Source organism: Magnolia sinica, chromosome 19 (assembly GCF_029962835.1).
Source record: "Magnolia sinica isolate HGM2019 chromosome 19, MsV1, whole genome shotgun sequence".
Lineage (NCBI taxonomy): Eukaryota > Viridiplantae > Streptophyta > Magnoliopsida > Magnoliales > Magnoliaceae > Magnolia > Magnolia sinica.
Genome location: NC_080591.1, coordinates 23,118,753 through 23,142,676, shown reverse-complemented (window position 1 = coordinate 23,142,676; position 23,924 = coordinate 23,118,753). Strand labels below are relative to the sequence as shown.

The following is a 23,924-nucleotide window of genomic DNA, read 5'->3' as shown; positions in this document are numbered from 1 at the left end:
TAATAACCATAATGTTCGGTTTTCTAATCAAAGCTGTGAAATACTAAATAATAAGGGTTCTGTAATATTAACTGGACGTAGAACGTCTGAAAATTGCTATATTATTAGCGAATCCATCTCATTTAATCAAACATGTTACATGGTCCATACAGACGAGACTGATTTATGGCACAAACGTCTTGGACATGTACATTATCGAAATCTATATCGATTGAGCAAACGAGAACTTATAAGAGGTTTACCCAAACTTCAGAAATTAGATAAAATATGTGGTGAGTGCCAGATAGGCAAACAAACAAAGAACTCACACAAAATGGTGAATTCAAATACCACATCAAGACCACTCGAACTTCTCCACATGGATCTGATAGGACCTACCAGAACAGAAAGTCGAGGTGAGAAAAAGTACATCTTGGTAATAGTTGATGACTTTACCAGATTCACTTGGGTAGTCTTCTTAAGGGATAAATCTGAAACCCTTGAAGAAGTAAGAAAAGTTCTCAAAAGGATTCAAACTGGAAAATCCTCTCAAATCAGTAAAATTCATAGTGATCATGGATCTGAATTTGAGAATAGCAATTTTGAGAAGTTCTGTACCGACCAAGGAATATTACATGAATTCTCTGCTCCCAAAACTCCACAACAAAATGGAATTGTAGAAAGGAAGAATAGGGTGCTTCAAGAAATGGCTAATGTCATGTTGAATAGCATGAAGCTCTCTAAAAATCTTTGGGCTGAAGCAGTCAACACAGCTTGCTATATTATTAACCGAGTCTACACAAAAAAGGATAATAATAAGACGGCTTACGAATTGTGGTTCAATAAAAAGCCTACTGTTAAATACTTTCGAGTTTTTGGCAGCAAGTGCTATATTTTACGTGATCGTGAAAATTTGGGAAAGTTCGATACGAAGAGTGATGAAGGTATTTTTCTAGGATACTCTTTAAACAGTCGAGCTTATAGGGTCCTGAACAAAAGGACTGGTGTGATTCAAGAATCCATTAATGTTGTCATTGATGATCATTTAAACACACCAACTTCTAATTCAGATAATGATGAAGTACTAATCATTGATAAACCCGATACTTCATCAAATCAAACTGATTCTGAGTGGACTGTTAAAGATCATCCAACCACACAAATTCTTGGAAACCCTCTCACCGGTATTCGCACCCGTAGACAACTTGAGGATATATGTAATTATGTATGTTTTACATCCCAAATTGAACCATCTAACGTAAAAGAAGCGCTCACTGATGAGAAACCGGATTGTTGCGATGCAAGATGAACTCAACCAATTCATAAGAAATGATGTTTGTTTTCTCGTACCATGACCTAAAGATAAACACATCTTTGGAACAAAATGGATTTTCAAAAATAAGTCCGATGAGAACGTGGAAATATAATTAGAAACAAGGCTAAACTGGTGGTACAAGGTTATACTCAAATTGAAGGGATTGATTTCGATGAAACCTTTGCACCGATAGCACGTCTTGAATCTATCAGACTATTTATATCCATTGCATGTTTTAAAAAGATAAAGATCTATCAGATGGATGTAAAAAGTGCTTTTCTAAATGGCGATTTACATGAAGAAGTCTATGTTGAACAGCTAATGGGTTTTGAAGATTCCAAAAATACTGATTATGTGTATCGGCTTAAAAGGCACTTGATGGATTAAAACAAGCACCTAGGGCATGGTATGAGAAACTAACGAAATTTCTTTTAACTCATAATTTTTAAATGGGATCTGTTGATAAAACTCTGTTTGTTAAAAAACAAAATGATCATATCTTAATGGTACAGATTTATGTTGATGGATCAACTTGTACTGACTTGACTACTGAGTTTGCAGATTTGATGAAATCACAGTTTGAAATGAGCATGGTTGGGGAATTGACTTATTTCCTTGGATTGCAAGTAAAGCAACAATCAAGGAATATTCATTTCTCAATCTAAGTATGCCTTGAATCTAATTAAGAGATTTGGATTTGAAAATGGCAAGAATTTCGATACTCCTATGAGTACTACCCGAAACTATCAAAAGACTCTAATGGTAAAAATGTTGACTCAAAACTTTATCGGAGTATAATTGGTAATTTGTTATATCTAACTGCTAGTAGACACGATATTTCTCTAAGTGTTGGTATTTGCGCAAGATATCAATCGATCCAAAAGAATCTCACTTGATTCCTGTCAAGCGAATTATGTAAATCTCGGTCTCCGGTATCCTCATGAAACCAATGTTCAATTAGTTGGGTACTCGGACTGGGGTGGTAATCTAGATGATAGAAAATCAACCGTGGTGGTTGTTTTTCATTGGAAATTGTCTAGTTTCTGGTTTAGTAAGAAACAAAATTCTATATCACTTTCAACATCTGAAGCTGAATATTGCAGCTGGTAATGCATGTACACACTTGTTTGGATGCAACGAATGCTAAGTGATTATGGAATTAAACAGATTCTATGTTATTACATTGTGATAATTCCAGTGCGATAAATATTTCAAAAAATCCTATTCAGCATTCTCGTACTAAGCATATTGACATTAGATTTCATTATATAAGGGAATTAGTAGAAGAAAAAGTTATATCTCTAGAATATATTCCGACTGAAGATCAACGCGCTGATATTTTCACAAAACCTCTTGATAAAAGCAGGTTCAAAAAGATGAAATTTGATCTTGGCATGTGCATTTTAAATTGATAATTTATGCCTTCTTGTATATTATTGTATATATTTGCTAGATTAAATTTTAATTTTTGTGTAAATTGCAAGATATTGAATTTTTGGGTTTGTACGATCAGTCGTGAGTATACACGACCAGTCGTACTACGACCGGTCGTAGATACTCACGACCAGTCATGGAGCACGGATTTCACTTCATATTGGGGATTTTTCACTTTCTTCCTCATTTCTTCTTTCTTCTCCTTGGAGCCGAACTTCGACTCATCGAACCCATCCTTCAAGTTCTTTAAGGTTAGTGTTCCAAATCCGTTTTTCTTGCATATTTGTGTCAAGATTGCTTCCTTTTCTCTCTTGAAGCTTTCTATCTTGAAAATCATTGAGATTTGGGGTTGAGATTTTGAAAAATCTGTTTTGAGCAAACCCTCTTCTCAATCCTTTGCAACTTCTTTATTCCTTTAAATCCTTGTTGCAAATGGCTTCTAGAGGTCAGAAAACTACTTCACGTGGTCCTTCTTCTTCCTCCAGATCTACCCCTATATCTAAACGTCATCTTCTTGTTCCCAATGATGATTCATCATTTGTTAAGGACATTAGATCTCGTAAGGTTATCGTTGAACATCCTGTTGATGTCAATCATATTGCTCCATTTGACATCCTTCCTATGCTTGAAGCTGTAGGTTGGACTAACTTATTGCATTGGGGTGGGCCTGCATACCGGTCCATTGCCCAATCCATGTTTTCATGTATTAGTGCATTTTCACAGGATAATTTAACTTTTCAAATTTCTACTAGAGAAGGGCCATTTGACGTTGATCGTCATTTAATTTCAGCCCTTATGGAAATTCCTGTGAATGATGAGGGTATTCCAATTCATAATTTAACTGATAAACCCTCAATGGCTGAAAAACGCATGCTCACTAGAGACCTGTGTAATATGGATGTTCAATGGACTCAAAAAGGGAATGCGCTCCCCGCAAGGTATTTGTTACCCAAATACAGAATTCTTCACAGAATCTTTGTGTCTAATCTGTATCCTCGATCGGGTAATAAATCTGATTTAACTTCATTTATGGTTCGTGTTATCCATGCTATCTCAAATGGTACTCAGATTTGTTTACCTTCCTTAATCTGTCATTTCATTCTTCAGTTTCGACTCCATCCTGGTCATAGTGACATTCCATTTGCATACTTTATGACTGTATTGGCTACTCATATGTTAGTCGATATGCCTGTTGATGAAGCACCTATCCATCATCTGATCTTCAACAATACAAATATTAATAAGATGAAGTTGGATCTGCTTCCTGAACAAGGTGGTGGTGTTGGTGGTGATCCTGAAGAAGCTGGTGTTGATATTAATATGGATGATATTTTTGAGGAACTGGATTCTGACTCTGCTAATGATCCAGATTTTGTACCATCTGATGTTGATGCACGTTTGAGTGCATTAGAAGGTAGAGTTGAGAATATTAATGTTAAGTTGGAGAACATGTCTGTTGCTCATGATTTGCAATTCAAGTACATGCGCAAATACCTAAGGCGCTTGAACAAAGGCATGCACCAACTTGATCCTTCTATTCCTGCTCCATCTTCAAGTTCTAATTCTGACTAGTTTCTATGAGACTTTTGGTATGTAATAACTTTATTACTTTGCTCTTGTTTGATTGAGTTTGAGTTGGATTCTATGCTGGATATTTGTTCTTACTGTAATATTTATGCTGGATATCTGTGATGCTATCTTGAGTATCTCTATGTCTCTTTTGCTCTACTCTATTTCCTCCTCATGTTTACTCTCATTCCTTTATTTAGTTCTCCTTTGTCATATTGTGACAAAAAGGGGGAGAATGGTTTGTTGTTAATGTGATTGTGAGAGGAGTAGCATTGGTTATGTTACTCAGGGGGAGTGGGGTGTCAAGGAGAATATATGTTTGATCTTGTTGAATGATAATGGTTGAATGTTGAAACTGGTTGAATGTTAAATGTTGATTATTGATTTGCATGTATTAACCAGTTGTTTTACTTTTGTTTGGTTATGTGTTTTTGTCACTAATTTGACAAAGGGGGAGATTGTAAGTGCTATAGTTTATATCCCTGTTTGTTGTCAAATTTGTGGTGCCAAAATCACTGTTATGTTATATATAACCTGCTTAAGTGAAGCTCTCTCAAGGATCAACATACATGAACAAGCTAAGCTCACATCAAGTAAAGCTCTCAAGTACAAGACTCAGGATCTTGAATGAAAGAACTGATCACAAGACAAGATCTTGAATGCAAGAGCTGCTCACAAAACAAGACTCAAGCCGAAAAGAAAGTACAAGGCAAGACTCAAGCTGAACTCAAGACTCAAGCTGAAACTCAAGCCACTTTCATGATTGAGCTACTTCAAGGTTTAGTCTACATCAAGACTTCAAGGCTCATTCTTCATGGTCTCTTGTTTCAATGTCCATACTTCATGATTGAGGTTTGTTTGACCATAGGATGACCTTAGAAGTAGGTCATTTCGGATACATAAGTCGAATGTTATTTTACATGTGATTGGTCTGTTCTTCGACTAGTCCTAGGCCTTCTTCGACTAGTCCTAGACTTGCTTCGACCAGTCTAAGAAAATCCTCGACCACTTGTAAGTTTGTTACAAATTTCGGATAAAATCTGTTAGCCTTCGACTAGTCCTGGAATGTTCGACCGATCGTAGGAACAGTGTCGACGCATCTTCGACCAATCGTAGAATCTACGACTCGAAGTCCGATGAAGATATTCGGACCTACGACGCCGAAGGAAACCTACGACGATCGTAGGTGACCTACGACGATCGTAGGAGAGCTACGACCACTCGGTCCGAGCATATCCCGCCGAATTTTTCAAATATCTGTTAGAGCTTCGACTAGTCGTAGAGCACTCTAGCCGAAGACCCGATCTTCTCACCTATATATAGTGCACGAATTGAGAAGAAATTATCGATTTAATTATAGTATTCAAGCCAATCTTCGTCGAACTTGTGAGATAAGTTCGTGCTCCATTTAAGCTAAGTGTGCTTATTTAATATTCTCTTTCCTTAGCTTTATTTTAATTGATTTTGTTTCTTATATTCCAATCTGATTTGATAAAGAGGAATTATTATTCCCTTTCTTTGGAATCAAAATCAATTAAGGCAAGCCCTATTTGGTTTAATTTAAAATCTATTAGAACTAGAACCATTGTAATCGAGTACTGGACATTGAACTTGGACATTCAATCATCTACTTTGATTTGGTTCTACCGGGCTGCTACAACGAAGAAGATATTCAGGTATTTTACATATTGTAAATTCCTTTCTATTATTTTGGTTTCTTTCAAGATTTGCCAGAAAAATCTTGTTATATTGGTTATCTGAGGAAAGCCAGGAAAACTCAGAAGTGGGGGTTTTTTAATTGTGTAAGCCCACATACAAAGACACAATTGTAAGGGTTTTGGGTGAACCTGAGAAAACCTATCTTTAGTGAACGCTAATATCCCCTGTGTGAGGATATTAGGAGTGGAGTAGCTTTTTGTGTGGCTGTTGGATAACAGTCGGTGAACATACAGGCGAACCACTATAAACCCTTGTGTTGTGGTTGTTTATTTTATTCTTTTAATTTTATTTTTTTTTATTCTTTTTGTGGGATGTATGTATGGTGGTGAATGTTGTAATTATTTCAAGCTTTGTGAGAATGTTGTAATAGCTTAGAATTTACTTTCTGCTATTCCTTTATAAGCTTGATTTTCAATTTCATTTTGAAAGTTGTTCCAGCAAGGTTGCCCTGCCATTTTTATGGTGTATGGCTGTCCCTAGAACAATACATCTTTAATTACAAGTTATTTCAATTCAGTTCATATTTGTTTTTGTATTCCTCTTCGATTTGAGACTTGATACAAAGACCTTTCTAGAAATAAGGTTGTCCTACCATAAACTCTGTTTTTGGTGTAAGGTTGTCCTTAGAATAACGTTTGTATCAACCTCTCAAGATCTGAATTTTGAGGTTGTTTTTCTTTCCTGCATTATTATTTAATTTGGCTATCATTTTCTTTATTATTCCGCTGTTATAAGTTTTTATTTGGCATTGTCCTATTCACCCCCCCTCTAGGACATATAGCTTGGCCTTTTCAGACACATGTACTCCGAACATTGTAGACTGTATCAACGAGTCTTATCATTGATAAGCAGAATATTTGGTATGGAGTGGGTTTGGAAATGTAATCAGTGGATATACCTAATTCATTGTTTGTTGAAGGATCGGACTCTGTAGTGAGAAAGTGTCTATAACACAGACCACATACAATACTTGCTATGGACCACGGATTGGCTACTAAAACCTGACACCACCTAATGGATGTTGTTCGATGCTCTGGGGGCCCCACTACGATGTATGTGTTTCATCCAAACTGTCCATCTACTTTTACAGATCAATATACGATATGATACCCAAAATGAGGTATATTTGGTATCTAAAGTGGACCAGGTTACAGGAAACAATGTTCAATCAATCGACACCATTAAAAAATATTTTGGGGCCATAAAAGATCTGGATCAAGCTGATTTTTATTTGAGCCTTTCCTCTGAGCCTCTTTAACCTAATAAACAGATTGGATATCAAATAATCAATATAGTGGGCCTTAAGATGATTTAAGTGGTGGATATCCAATCACTACTGTGTTAATGTGGTCTAGTCCACCTCTGATTCATATACCTCCCATAATTTTGTATCATGCCTTAAAATCATCTGAAAATTTGGATGAACGGAATGGATGAAGCACATATATCATGGTGTGGCCTACAGAGCACCGACCACCAGCCATGTGGCTGATTAGTATGGTTTAGCAGTCCACAGCACTCACATACCCAATTTGAAAAAAATAATTACCTGGTTTCACATAACAGAAACATAATACAATTAATACAAATAACTGATTATATATGTCCATTAACTAAACTAAACAAAAAAGTAAAAAAAAAGTATAGCAAAAATAAACCAAAAGAGCAATTTCTGAGTCCCTGTATCCATCTTTCTTGCCCCAATCGTCCAGCTAAGCAATTGATCCCATCCTTATCATCACAAAGATGAAACAAACCATGAAATCACTGCATATATAAGCACCACTCCAATAAGAACTTTGAAATGGCATCCATAATCCCTCCTTCTGTATCATATCGATTCACCTCTGAGTTCGATAGATCAGGAAGGTGCACCCTAACTTCAAATTCGTCACTGGAAGCCGAACGATGAAACGAAGCAGCTTCACTTTCAACTCTTTTGGTGAGGCCTTTGTTCATGATTGCTAAGGTCTTGTACGGAGTAGCAGGATTGGTGAAAGATCCAACATTCTGTTGAGTGGCCTAGATTCATTGAACTGGAATGACCATCTATTATTCTGTTACATGATATGGTTTACAAATCTCTTCATAACCAAAATACGCAACAAATTAATCAAATTATGCATATAAAAATAAAATTCATACCTTGAATCTCGTCCACTCTATCACAACCGATGCGTAAGATTTAAAAGATTGGTGTTTACACCCACTGAATCCTTCTACTTGTGCCCGAGCAAGCTCCCACTTGTCATAAATTCCAGGCACTATACCGACAAATACCACATAATATTTCCTCATTTGTACCTATAAATAAGTAATTTAACACCAGTTTTGATGTGCATTGACTGGTCAAGCACTTTCTTCAGCCTTGTATAGATGTAATTAAAAACAGCACATGAGGAGTTTAAGATGGAATTCATAGACTAAAAAAATGAAAATTCTCTCTACAATATAAACATTCGCTTACTCACCTGATACGGACCCTTCATTTAATCTCAAACTGACATAATATTACCCATCCAAGTGATGGATTCAAATCCTGGTTGTTGTAAATAGAATTTAACAGACCTTGTTTACTTGAAAGAAGAATCATACAAGTTCTAATATCATGATATGAAATTAGACTGTAAAAACAACGCTGATCAGATGTAGAAATTATCACAATTATAACAGATTATAACAACTATAACATTTGGCTGAGATGATATAATGAAACATAGTAACAGCAATAACTCCAAACCCAAATGTAAAGATTCAGACAGACATTACTGCAGGTTACTGCATTAACCAACCTACATACATTGCCCAATATTTCATATGAAGTTAGTTGAAATATAGTAACATCTATGCAAATAAAATTACGGTATAATATATATATTATCAAAATTGCTGCTGGTGTTCCCATCAGCATCACCACTATCCAAAATTAACAAAAACTAGAGTGATCTGTGCTCCATTGAGCACCCATCCAAACCCAGATTACCATAACAGTTATACAAAACAAACAAAAACAAAGAAAGAGTTCAGTTTCATCAACTTCTTCAGTCTTGTTTATCAAACATAAATTTTTTTTTAGATAGGGCCACTACGTTCGAGGAGTTTTTGTACCCACTCCTTCCTCCTCTCATGGCTCATCTTCATGAAAAAGCTAGTGCTAACAAGATCCCCCTGTATCAACCGGGCAGCACAAAGTTGGTCCTCGGGGCTGAGTCCGTCAACTTCTTCAAGTATGCCCAACATTTTTAGAGTCTGGTCATTGTTTTGCCCTGAGACATAGTGATAGTCAGAGACTTGACAGCATCAGCCACTTCACTCATCCTATCACCGATGACATCACTCGACTTACCCCTTTTTTGTTGGGTCAAGCCAGTAGCAGTTGAGTTAGTGTTTTTCGACCCCCTAGAGGTCTCAATAGGGACTGTGTTAACCCTGTTTGGTTGTTGTGATCCATCGTTGACACAAAGGGCTAAACCACTGTCATGGTCCTCCCCACAGTCAGATGAAAGGCGAACTGTCTCAAACCCATAATCAACGGATTCATAGTCAAAATTGAACTCATTTCTAAATCGTCGTCGACTAGAAAGTGGTAACGAGTAAGCCGTGTTCGCAAATGACCCATGGGCACAGTCGTTGCCGAACATGAATGCCAGATCATGTATCTGTCAATATCTTTCCCACGCACTCTTTCTGCGAATGGGTGAGACTGCAAAAATGGTAATGGAATCTCGTTAGCACGTGTTCACTCCCCAAGTATAGGGTTGTGATGTAGTAATAAACTCGGTGAGACCGAGGTCGAATCCCAAGGGACTGATACCTGTACGTTTCTGAAACTAAATAGAACTAGAACTTAGACTAAGATGAAATCTAAATCGAGTGTAAATTGAGGAATAATGATGAAATAATTATTTAAAACTTAAAGAATTCAGAGAAAGGACACTAGGGATTCAGAGGATCCACTTGTAGAGATCAGAGAGATCTTATGCTTGTTTTAAGAAGTCAACTGGACTTAGAGTCCCATCTTCATCCCGTTGAAGGGTGTAACCATGGAAATCAAGACTCAACTTCCTTTGATATAGTTTTCAAGAGATGAAAGGTATATGAATTAGAATGGATTCCATCACCAAACCATGCCCAGGAGACAAAGTAAACAACAGAATTAAACTAATTAAAAACCAATCAACATGATATGAAGGTTAGGAAGGGTACCATCATCCGACCATGCCCAAGAGACGATGGCGAACAACAGGGCTTCCTCCAGTCATAAATATAAAAAGGAAAGGAACACGCTCAAAGTCATTGCAGACCCATTGTAATTTCAGTCACAACAGACCATTAAAGACTAAAAACATTCCCTTAATAATCAAACTAAAATCAAATTCAGTTCATAAATTTAAGTTAAATTAAAAGCATAAAATAGAGTCTCCCATCTCGCTATAAGCTTCACCTCTTAGCCCTAGCTAAGAGGTTTAGCCCAGCAACATGATTAGGCTAAACATCCTGAAAGAAATAGTAGAAATAAAACAAATACAAATTAAATATTACTCTCTCTCTCTCTCTCTGTCTGCTCCACGGCTACTTCCAACTGCCCAGATCTCGATCCCCTCTCTCTTTCTATCTCCCTTTTTATAGACAGCCTGAGTGGTGTAGAGTCCGTGCTGGAGTCGGCGTTGGGAGAGGCGGTATGCCACTTACGCAGTTACCCTACATATAGCTTTTATGCTGATGTTTGGCGGCCCTCACAGACGAGTTCTGATAGAAAATCCACTCCGTTCACTGAGATCATCACGGAAAACTGGTCGGACATGACCATTTTTCTTCTGTTTTGGTGTGGCCTTCATAACTTTTTGTTGCACCATTCGTCCTCCGTTTAGACGGTTGAAAACCGATCTTCGTTGTTTCTTGAAATTTTGTCATCTAAGCTAGGATGATAGGGAGCGTGGGCTTCTTATGGACGGTCCAGATCCGACCGATGAAGCACGGTGGTGGCCCACAAGATTCCTCCGCAAGCTCTGTTCTTGCGTAAATAGAGAGAAAAGTGGATTTCTTCCGATGTGCTGCTGGTGGGGCCCATGATTAAAATCAGTTGGGAAATCCACACCGTCAATTGAATTCCTAGCGAAAATCCAGTGGGAAGGGGTAGTTTTAGTCGAATTTTGGTGCAGTTCAGTGATGTTTTTCTTCCATCGTCCATCTTGCATTTGATCGCGATTTACATATGTGTGCATGCATGGGAACATAAGGACACCTAGGAGAGGGTCTTGGCCATATCCTGAGACAGGTGAACGGTTCGGATCATCGAACCAGATGATGAGTGGGCCCCACTACTGAAAAATGGACGGACAGCGTCCGTCCGTTGTTCCTGCGCAAGAAGAAAATGGGTCAGCTCGTCTTTGACCGGGCTAACCATCCGGTGCACAGCCGATGTGTGTACACTATGTACACTCACTGTATATATAGGGTCCACTGTGATGCTTGTGAGAAATCTGTACCGTTCATCCGTTTTTTTGCCTCATTTAAGGCGTTGAGTCCAAAATTGAAGAGTATTCAGAGATCAGGTGGGCCCCACTTAAGGATTTAAGGGGCAGATCTGTCCGTTGGGCCACTTCTACAGGGATCGAATGGTTGAAATTCGACGTGTGCGGTTAATTCATCGTCCTCAGGCCATGTATGAAGTTTTGAGCCAAGCAGATGGTGGGAACCCTGTGATCTTACATTCTGGACCAATTTCGGGCCACTTGAGCTTCAGTTTTTCGATTTTTTCAGATCTTAGGCATGTAAATTCGTCGATCTCACTCCCCTGGGGTCCATCCCTTGCCTTGGTGATTCTGGAGCGTCAAATCCATGCATTTAGCACCCATTTTCAGTCCAAGCTTATAAATATACCTTGCATCACAAACACGATTAAATTGAGCCGTTAAACAATACCATGTTCGTAAATTCATGTAATAAATGGGGTCTACTATGCAATATTTGACCCTCAACACAACCCCCAACCAGCATCTTGCTAGTCCCGAGCAAAGTATGCGAAAAATAAGTTGAGAATTACAGAACAATTCCTATAAACTCGAGTGATTTTTGCAAAATAATCCAGATACGAGAATTCTAAGATTCATGAATGTTAAGTATTACTTTTTCCTAGACTCAAGCGCACGGTAAACTTCATAATCAAGTTCAAAGTATTACTCCATCAATTAGAAAAATTCTAAACATTGAGTTCCATGAGTGTATAGTGTAATCTCAACTTATCATTATTAAAATTCACTTCTTTATTTCAGGATATCATTGGTAACCAACAAGATAATTCATGATAACCAAAACTTAAACCAAAACTTGCCTCATAGATCATCTTTTCATTTTTTTAGCTTTTGATTTTTCTAGTAAAAGTCACGCCAAGAAGGGGAATCAAATCCTCACCTATACGGAGCAAACCTATGGTGAAGACTATACACCCAACTTTCTTCACATATCATCCATGGGGAATTAAATCTACACCTATAGGGAGCAAACCTATAGTGTAGACCATTCGCCCAATCCTTTCAATTTCTCAGGTTGGTTCCTTTCAAGCTTAGTGATCACCAAGTTAATCCTTTAATATCGAACTGAACCCTTAATGTGCAAGTGAGATATGTTTTGTGAAATCATGACTCAATCAATATTTAAAACCTCTAACCATGGATTAATAGTTCGAACTTAACTGTGAAATCTAACAAATAGCTGAATCTAAGAGTCATAAATTTCCAACATCACTTATCTTGTAATTCTAAATCCAAGATGGCCGTCAAAATCACTTCGAATTCATACGAAATTCCAGAAAAATTTAAAAATTTTCACAATTTTCGCACTTAAGACCAAGAAAACACCGATTAGGAGACCTAATCTCCCACCCCCAACCTAAAGTCTACATTGTCCTCAATGTAAAAGATATGCTCGCAATGTACATGAGACAATGAAAGTAAATGAGAAGTGATGGGAAGATTGTACCTGGACAAGGGATTCAAGAAGTTTTTACACAAAGATCTCAGCATGAAAGCAAGTCAGCATAAGAGAGAAACCAACAAAAGAAAACTATCATAAAACAATATAGAAAACAAATTAACCTAGAACAGTACAAAGCAAACTACCCTAGTCTTATGAAAACAGGAAACCTACCTATACCTCCATCAGACTAGGAGATCAATCCTGGTAAACAGGATCAGTCAGAGGTATGGACATGTCCTCTGAATCAAATTTCTCGACAAATGGCTTTAAGTGATGTCCATTTACTTTAAACTCTTTGCCATTGTCAGGATATCTTATCTCAACAGCCCCATGAGGATACGCAGTGACCACAATGTAAGGGCCAGTCCAACGAGATCGAAGCTTACCTGGAAAGAGATGTAATCGAGAATTATACAAAAAGACTTTCTGACCAGGTGTGAATGATTTCCGTAGAATACGTTGGTCATGAAACGCCTTTATTCTGTCCTTATAAATTCTCGAGTTCTTGTATGCATCATTCCGAATTTCTTCGAGTTTATTCAACTGAGTTTGCGTAGCGAGCCAGCGTTGTCCAGATTAAAATTCAGATTTTTGATCGCCCAGTACGCTTTATGTCCCAACTCCATAGGTAAGTGACAAGCCTTCCCATAGACAAGTCTAAAGGGAGACGTTCCAATAGGGGTTTTAAATACAGTACGGTATGCTCATAAGGTATCGGTCAATCGGGTTGACCAATCTTTACGATCAGGGTTAACCGTTTTCTCTAGGATTTGTTTGATCTCCCTATTGGAAATCTCAGCTTGTCCGCTTGTCTGTGGATGGTATGGGGTGCTCACCTTGTGAGAGATACCTATTTCTTTATTAAGCTTTCGAATGGTCTATTACAAAAGTGTGAGCCCCCATCACTAATGATAGCTCGAGGCGTTCCGAATCGGGAAAGGATGTTCTCTTTTAGAAATTTAATGACCGTGCGATGGTTATGATTCCGACATGGAATCGCTTCAACCCATTTAGTAACATAGTCTATAGCGAACAAAATATATAGATTTCCAAAAGATTGGGGGAATGGTTCTATGAAATCAATGCCCCAGCAATCAAATGCCTCGATGATAAGAATGTGATTCAAATGCATTATATTTTGACGGGACAACGCTCCCAATTTCTGACAATGCTCACAAGCTTTGCAAAACTAATGAGTGTCCCTGAATATAATGGGCCAGTAAAAGCCACACTGCAAAATCTTGGCTATGGTCTTTTTGGCAGAAAAGTGACCACCACAGGCCTGTGAATGACAGAAAGAGATGACAAACTGATGCTCAACGTCTAGCACACATCTCCTTAAGATTTGGTTTGGGCAATATTTAAATAAATATGGATCATCCCAAAAAAAGTTGCGCAACTCGGTGAAAAATTTCTTCTTATCTTGCGCAGTCCAATGTGTCGGTATGGAACCTGTTGCAAGATAATTAGCAATATCAGCGAACCAAGGTGAATGGGAGACTCTGAACAATTGTTCATCAGGGAACATGTCATTGATATGTGTCGTTTCAAGGGAATCAGAGGGATTAAGGCTAGAAAGATGGTCAGCTACTACGTTCTCTACTCCCTTTTTATCTTTTATTTCTAGGTCAAATTCCTGGAGTATGAGGATCCATCGTATCAGGTGGGGCTTAACATCATTCTTAGACAGAAGATACTTGAGCGTCGCGTGATCAGTATAAATAATGATCTTGGATCCAATCAAGTAGGACCAAAATTTGTCCAAAGTGAACACTACAGCCAAGAGTCGCTGGCCTAGAACCGTCCCAAGAGCATAATTAGATGCGTCGCACATAAGTTCAAAAGGAATGCCCCAGTCGGGTGGTTGTATGATGGGTGCACTAGTCAACATGCCCTTAAGCTTAGTGAAAGCTTCCTGACATGGCTCAGTCCACTCGTATGGTGCATCCTTTTGAAGTAGATTACATAAAGGACGAGAGAGGAGACTAAAGTCCTTTACAAATCGCCTGTAAAATCCTACGTGTCCTAAGAAGGATCGCACGTCTCTAATGTTCTTGGGTGGAGGTAGGTTAGAGATAAGATCGATTTTTGCCTTATCCACCTCGATTCCTTTGGACGAGATAATATGTCCAAGGACAATTCCCTTATGAACTATGAAATGACACTTCTCCCAATTAAGTACCAAGTTCTTTTCTTCACATCTTTTCAGCATACATTTAAGACTCTCTAAGCACTCGCTGAAAGATGAACCAAAAACAGAGAAATCATCCATGAAAACTTCTAGATATTTCCCCACCATGTCAGAAAGATATTCATCATACATCGCTGAAAGGTGGCAGGGGCATTACATAATCCGAATGGCATCCTTCTGTAGGCAAAGGTGCCGTAGGGACATATAAATGTGGTCTTTTCCTGGTCCTCAGGGGCGATTTCAATCTGATTGTAGCCCGAATACCCGTCAAGGAAACAGTAATAGGAATGACCAGCTATCCTTTCCAAGATTTGATCAATGAAGGGCAAAGGAAAGTGGTCCTTCCTCGTGATGGTATTCAGCTTCCTGCAGTCAATGCACATTCTCCAACCAGTAGTAACTCTAGTTGACACGAGTTCATTATTGGCATTGGCTACGATGGTGATCCCGGACTTCTTAGGAACCACCTAGGTTGGACTCACCCATTGACTATCGGATATGGGGTATATGATACTCACATCCAATAGTTTAAGAACCTCGGCCTTAACCACTTTCCTCATGTTTGGATTTAGTCTACGTTGTGATTGCCGAGTGGTCTTCGTATTATCCTCAAGATAGATGCGGTGAGTACAAATCGAGGGGTCGATTCCCTTGAGGTCCGCTATCGTCCATCCAAGGGCTCCCTTATGCTCAATGAGAGTAGATATGAGCATACTCTCCTGTTCTTTCTCTAGGTGGGCAGAGATCACCACCAAGTATGTCTCATCTTGACCTAAATAAACATATTTCAAATCAGAGGGTAAAGGTTTTAGGTCAAGCTTCGGCGGCTTGAGGTTAGATGGTAAAGGCACTACATCAGTTTGGGGCAACTCTTCAAATTGTGGCCTCCACCGGTTAACTTCAAGTACCAGTGCAATATCAAGTAAGGCACACGTCTCCCTAATCATGTCATCATCAAAATCATGGGAGTGGGCCAGGCATGGCTCTAAAGGGTCAGAGGATAAGGTCAGAGGTGTCGTATCTTCCACTAAAGAGTTAATCATGTTAATGTCGTGAAAATCGTCATCATCCTATGAGTTTCTGCCGTTATTGAAAAAGATGTTTGACTCCAATGTCATATTCCCAAAAGATATAGTCATGACACCATTCCTGCAATTGATAATTGCGTTTGAAGTGGCAAGGAATGGGCGACCAAGAATAACGGAAATCTGAGTGCTCATGTTATTGATGGGTTCGGTGTCCAGGATGATAAAATCTACAGGGTAGTAAAATCTATCAACTTGGACCAATACATCCTCAATTATCCCTCTTGGTACACGAACAGAGAGATCAGCAAGTTGTAGTGTGGTTAGGGTGAGTTTTAATTTCCCTAAACCTAACTACCTGTATACTGAGTAGGGAATCAGATTGACGCTCGCTCCTAAGTCAAGAAGTGCATGATCAATTCGATGGTCCCCGATTACACATGATATAATTGTGCTACCGGGATCTTTGAATTTCTGTGGCACATCTTACTTTAGGATGGCACTCACTTTCTCGGTCAAGAAGATCTTCTTTTGAATACTCTGCCGTCGTTTGGTCGTGCATAAGTCTTTCAGAAATTTGGCATATGAAGGTATCTGTTTTACGACATCAAGTAGAAGAATGTTTACTTTCACTTGTTTTAATACCTCTAGGATATCCTGAGAGTTAGAGAGAGGTTTTGGTGAGACCAACCATTGGGGAAATGGAGCAACTGGCTTTTCTATCAGTTCCGGTTCTAATTTTTGCGGGGCCTCACTAGATCCATCATTGTTGACCTCTTCTGGTTTTTAAGGTTTTGCGGGCCTAACCGGAAGGGTTTTATCAATGATCTTCCCACTTCTAAGAGTAGTGATGGATTTAGCGTGCTCCATTTGATTTGAAGAGCTGGGATTACTTATCTTGTATTGCGGTTTAGGATTGGGGAGCGGTTGTGCAGGAAACATCCCCTTTTCTATAACCGTCATACGTGAATCCATCTTTTGCATAAAATCTCGCATTGCCTGGGTCAGCTCTTACATGGAATTTTGAACCGGTTCTTCTTGAGATTTCCCCTGATTTGGATTTTGAATGAAGAAACTTTGAGGGGTAGCAGTTTGTCCATTTCTCCAACTAAAGTTTGGATGATTTTTCCAACCAAGATTGTACGTATTAGAGGTCGGTCCATTGAAAGGTCTTTGATAAGTATTTACAGCATTGGATTGTTCATTCAACACTTCTCGAAAGGCGGGTATCGTAGGACAATTTTCAGTTGTATAAATGTTGCAATCACAGATGCCGCAAACACTTTCATTAACTTTATCTTTCTTTCCTTCCATGGCCTCAAATTTTCTTATGAGCGTAGTCACTTTATACTTGATATCATCCTCTTCTTTCAAGAGATACAATCCACCTTTCTCCTTAGATTGAGTCGGCCTAGATGTGGTGTTTGATTTTGGGTAATAGTCCTATGATTGTGTTTTTTCAGCAAGACTATCAAGGTAATCTCATACCTCGTCAACATTTTTATTAATGAATTCTCCATTACACATTGTCTCGACCATTTGGCGCATGGAAGATGTCAGTCCATCATAGAAAAAATTTGTAATGCGCCACATTTCAAAACCGTGTTGTGGGCATGAACTGACCAAATCCTTGAACCTTTCCCAACATTGGTAAAATGTTTCATCCTCCTTTTAGGTGAAGTTCATGATTGCTTTTCTAAGGGTAATCGTTTTATGATGTGAAAAAATTTTCTTTATAAATTCCCTCTGCATATCATTCCATGTGCCAATGGATCTAGGACGCAGTGAATGTAACCACGTTTTAGCCTTCTCCTTAAAGGAAAAAGGAAAGAGTTTCAGCCTGACTGTGTCCTCAGACACATTTTGAAAATATAAAGTGGCTATAATCTCATCAAAGTCTTTCAAATGTAGATATGGTTCTTCAAATTCAAGCCCATGGAACTTAGGAAAGAGTTGGATAACCCCTGGCTTGATGTCCATATGTCCTGTATTTTCAGGAAAAATCATGCATGAGGGCGTACTCACCTCCGCTGGTTGTAAATAATCTCGTAAAGTACGAGGCGGGGGTGCTTGATGCACTTCATTCTCATCCTGAATGTCCTCCACCCTAGGCTGGGGTAGAAGAGGTTGGTTTTCACCCATCACTTCAATTAACTCAAGGGATTTCAAGTGGTATTTAGTCCTGCGATGGATAGTTAGCCCCTTAACTAATCCTCCTTCGGTCAAGAGACATCGAGTGTTGTCACGGGCCCACTTGGGCATGAAACACTCGCAGCCCTCAATCAAATTTGAAACCTAATCCTAAGAAAGGAAAAGAAAATCTAAAAAGAAAGAGAGGGTTGAAAAGAAGTTACCAAATTGGAGTCCCTAAGTTAAAAACCGAATTAGAAATTTCTATCTTAAAAACCTACAAAATAGTAAAGTTAGTTTCTAAACAAAAAGTCTACAAGTAGAAAATTTCTAGAAATAAATTAGGAAACAAAGTTAGATTCTAAAAGAGTTAGAATTAGAAACTTGCTAAAAAAAATAAATCCTAATTTAGAAATAGCAAGGAAGAAATTAAGAAAGAAATTACCAATTTAGAAACCTATCTCAGAATCCTACAAAACAGGAAAGTTAGGTTAGTTTCTAAAGAGGGAAAAAAAAAACTTTCTAAAATAAATAAAAGCCTAAAAATAGAAAGTTTCTAAAACTAAAATCCTAATTCTAAAAATAGAAAAAGTAGAGAAGTTATAAAGGGTTTACCAAATTAGAAGTTTATGTCGAGATCCTACAAAATAGGAAAACAGATTAGTTTCTAAAAACAGAAAAAATTCTAACCTAAAATTAGAAAATCCTAATCTTAAACTAATCCTAAAACTAGTTAATCTTAGAAAAACGTAACCGTCAATCCCCGGCAACGGCGCCAAAAACTTGTTCACTCCCCAAGTATAGGGTTGTGATGTAGTAATAAACTCGGTGAGACCGAGGTCGAATCCCAAGGGACTGATACCTGTACGTTATCTGAAACTAAATAGAACTAGAACTTAGACTAAGATGAAATCTAAATCGAGTGTAAATTGAGGAATAATGATGAAATAATTATTTAAAACTTAAAGAATTCAGAGAAAGGACACTAGGGATTCAGAGGATCCACTTGTAGAGATCAGAGAGATCTTATGCTTGTTTCAAGAAGTCAACTGGACTTAGAGTCCCATCTTCATCCAGTTGAAGGGTGTAACCATGGAAATCAAGACTGAACTTCCTTTGATATAGTTTTCAAGAGATGAAAGGTATACGAATTAGAATGGATTCCATCACCAAACCATGCCCAGGAGACAAAGTAAACAACAGAATTAAACTAATTAAAAACCAATCAAAATGATATGAAGGTTAGGAAGGGTACCATCATCGGACCATGCCCAAGAGACGATGGCGAACAACAGGGCTTCCTTCAGTCATAAACATGAAACGGAAAGGAACACGCTCAAAGCCATTGCAAACCCATTATAATTTCAGTCACAACAGACCATTAAAGACTAAAAATATTCCCTTAATAATCAAACTAAAATCAAATTCAGTTCATAAATTTAAGTTAAATTAAAAGCATAAAATAGAGTCTCCCATCTCGTTATAAGCTTCACCTCTTAGCCTTAGCTAAGAGGTTTAGCCTGGCAACATGATTAGGCTAAACATCCTGAAAGAAATAGTAGAAATAAAACAAATACAAATTAAATATTACTCTCTCTCTCTCTGTTTGCTCCACGGCTGCCTCCAACTGGTCAGATCTCGATCCCCTCTGTCTCTTTCTATCTCCCTTTTTATAAACAGCCTGAGTGGTGTAGAGTCCGTGCTGGAGTCGGCATTGGGAGAGGCGGTAGGCCACTTACGCAGTTACCCTGCGTATAGCTTTTAGGCTGATGTTTGGCGGCCCCCATAAACGAGTTCTGATAGAAAATCCACTCTGTTCACTGAGATCATCACGGAAAACTGGTCGGACATGACTGTTTTTCTTCTGTTTTGGTGTGGCCTTCATAACTTTTTGTTGCACCATTCGTCCTCCGTTTAGACGGTTGAAAACCGATCTTCGTTGTTTCTTGAAATTTTGTTATCTAGGTGGATGATAGGGAGCGTAGGCTTCTTATGGACGGTCTAAATCCGACTGATGAAGCACGGTGGTGGCCCACAAGATTCCTCCGCAGGCTCTGTTCTTGCGTAGACAGAGAGAAAAGCGAATTTCTTCCGATGTGCTGCTGGTGGGGCCCATGATTAAAATCAGTTGGGAAATCCACACCGTCAATTGAATTCCTTGCGAAAATCCAGTGGGAAGGGGTAGTTTTGGTCGAATTTTGGTGCGGTTCAGTGATGTTTTTCTTCCGCCGTCCATCCTGCGTTTGATCGCGATTTACATATGTGTGCACGCATGGGAACATAAGGACACCTAGGAGAGGGTCTTGGCTATATCCTGAGACAGGTGAACGGTTCGGATCATCGAACCAGATGATGAGTGGCCCCACTACTGAAAAATGGACGGACAACGTCCGTTCGCTGTTCCTGCGCAAGAAGAAGACGGGTCAGCCCGTCTTTGACCGGGTTGACCGTCCGGTGCACAGCCGGTGCGTGTACACTATGTACACTTACTGTATATTTAGGATCCACTGCAATGCTTGTGAGAAATCCGTACCGTTCATCCATTTTTTTGCCTCATTTAAGGCGTTGAGTCCAAAATTGAAGAGTATTCAGAGATCAGGTGGGCCCCACTTAAGGATTTATGGGGCTAATCTGTCCGTTGGGCCACTTCTACAGGGATCGAACGGTTGAAATTCGACCTATACGGTTAATTCATCGTCCTCAGGCCATGTATGAAGTTTCGAGCCGAGCAGATAGTGGGAACCCTGTGATCTTGCATTTTGGACCAATTTCGGGCCACTTGAGCTTCAGTTTCTCAATTTTCTCGGATCTCAGGTGTGTAAATCCGTCGATCTCACTCCCCTGGGGTCTATCCCTTACCTTGGTGATTCTGGAGCGTCAAATCCATACATTTAGCACCCCTTTTCAATCCAAGCTCGTAAATACACCTTGCATCACAAACACGATTAAATTGAGCCGTTAAACAATACCATGTTCATAAATCCATGTAATAAATGGGGTCTACTATGCAATATTTGACCCTCAGCAGCACGTTTTTAGCAACATACAAAATTAAAGATATATACTTTGAGTTATGAGTATTACTTATCGCAATGTACATATCCCACACTTCGTCTGTTGTTGTCACCATTTTCTTTTTATTATCCCAGCTAAACCTAGAAGCATTCAGCATGTCTTGTACGGCCCAATAAAATCTTTTTAAGGTACACAAGCAGTTTGAAATGTGTTTGTTCTCTAGATCAATACTACATCTATCAAAAATTTCAGTTATTGTGGCCTTATATGCTTCTGCTTTGAATCCTATATCACTTTTCCTTCTGAGATTAACTTATTTGACTAGTGTATCCACTAATGCATTATCCATAGGGTCTGTCCATTGAATCTGCCCTGATTTCTTACTACTCGTAGGTTTTCTATTTCTGCTCGGTGTCGAATTTCTTTTACTCGGGCTACCGAATAACTTACTCGGAGATGCAGTTGTTTTTTTGGGGAGCTCGTATCACTTGTGGGGGAACTCGTTTCAATCAAACACCTTTTTCCCTTGTACAAACTCCATAAGAAATTTATTTTACCTACGCATTAGTAATAATTAATGGGAATAGGAATACATGAAATTAAGAAACATTGCAGATATATGACCCGATATAAATTAGAGATGATGACATCCTAAATAGTATATGACAGTAACTTTTATATAGCAGGTAGCAGACAGAATAAGTTTCTGTGATAATAAAATTCATGCATGATCCAAAACTACCTTAACCGCAAATTCATCACATATCCCATAAACCAAAATACTGTCAGAAAAAAATTCTACTGTTACACAAATAACATTATACATAAACAGAACATTGACAAAGTCAATGTCGCTATCGAGTTTGAGAGAGACTGTTATTCCACATCCTATGTGCAATCTCATCTCTCTTTTTCGGCCATTCTTCTCTTGCTTTATCTATCACGTGAGATAAAGCGCGATCTTCTTCTGCCGCAGTTACGTCCATAGGAGATGGCGAGATTTCCTCAGCACTATCTGCACTATCCTCAACTATTTCTATAAAACCATCTTCACCACAAACACAGATGAAGTTATATATAACACAACAAGCTATAACAATCTTTACTTGAGTTATAAACTTAAACTATGGTGCTACACGTAGAATAAGAAAACGGCCTTTCAAGAGACCAAAACAACATTCTATAACATTTCGTAGCTGTGCATGATGATAATTGAAGAGCTCTTTCTTATTATCGAGCTTTCGTCCTGTACGGAACTCATTCAAATGATATCTGACACCTCGATAAAGTGTCATAAACTCAGGAGAATGCTCATATCCCACATCAACGACATTGTATTTTTCTACACAAACCAAGGTATGGATATTAAGGGTATTACATTTGACCTTCTACTACTTTTTAGAGGAAATAACAACAATCTTTATTTACCATGAGGAATAAGGAAACAATCTGGTCGACGGGTTAACGCATTTTGCAAAACACAAGCATTAGAGGCCGAACCATCCCAACCCGCAAGCACATATACAAATTTCATATCAAAAGTACAAGCTGCCATTATATTCTGAGACAAAAAATATTTCTGATTTTGAAAGGTGGCGCTTGCTTCCTTGGCCAAATATGCGGGTATATGAATCCTATCAAGTGCCCCAGTACAATCCTTCAAGAAAGTAGTTATGACTTTTATATCAAGATTTAGTATTTAGTACATACTTCATTTCATATAAATCTATAACACAAATTATTTTACCTGAAAGTATGGTAACCACATAGGATTATCAGATATCTCTTTTGGAGTATGTAAACTTGGGAACTTCAGATATTCCGAATAAAGTCCAATTACAGCATCAAGAACTCTATGAAAATAACAACTAACTGTCTCACTAGACTTTGAAAATCGATGACCAATAACACGATTTCGTACATCGTGGCTGATAGTATGGAGGAATAATACCACTTGTTCCTCTAAGCTGCACGTCCTTGAATTAGAAAGTAAATTTCTATCTCTAATTAGATAGCACAATTCGAAGAACTTATCCCGAGTCATTCTTAATTGTGTTAGACAGTCAACATCGCTCTTCTTAATGATTCCATTTATGAATCTATTTCTCTCTATATGACCACCTCTAGGCGAAGCCTTTATACAATAACGACGATAATATTCAGCAGCTCCTATAACACACGCAGACTCTGCAATTGCGGTTAATGCAGCTGCTATTTTATTTTCATTCCAATCACTACTGGAGGACTGATCACAACTAGATTTACCATTATGAGATCCTATAAGACAAATGGGGAACTGACCTGTTATTCTTTTCAGTTATTTTCTATTTATTAGTGCAAATGACAGTAGAATACTATATGTACAGCAAGGAATTCAAGTACACAGAAGGTGAGTTGAAATCAATGCATATGGATTCTTCAGAGGATTTCATATCAGCAAAATATATATATCAGTTCAGTATATTATAGTCAGACAGTCTCAGATATAACACATGTTACAGTCGAGTAAAATGAGTTCGTGAGCAGGAGAAGTTTAACAATAACATAAACAAAAATACTATAAGACTGA

At 38.4% G+C, this 23,924-nt stretch overlaps 1 protein-coding gene and 1 non-coding gene across 2 annotated transcripts in view; both read left to right on the top strand.

The window, feature by feature from the left end:
• Positions 1-23,924, top strand: part of LOC131234361 (large ribosomal subunit protein uL1-like) — an 84,660-nt gene that overhangs the window by 19,565 nt on the left and 41,171 nt on the right. The gene's annotated exons all lie outside the window — the stretch shown is intronic.
• Positions 17,808-17,914, top strand: LOC131235847 (small nucleolar RNA R71). The gene has a single exon (XR_009166366.1). It is a non-coding gene; the product is annotated as a small nucleolar RNA R71 (small nucleolar RNA).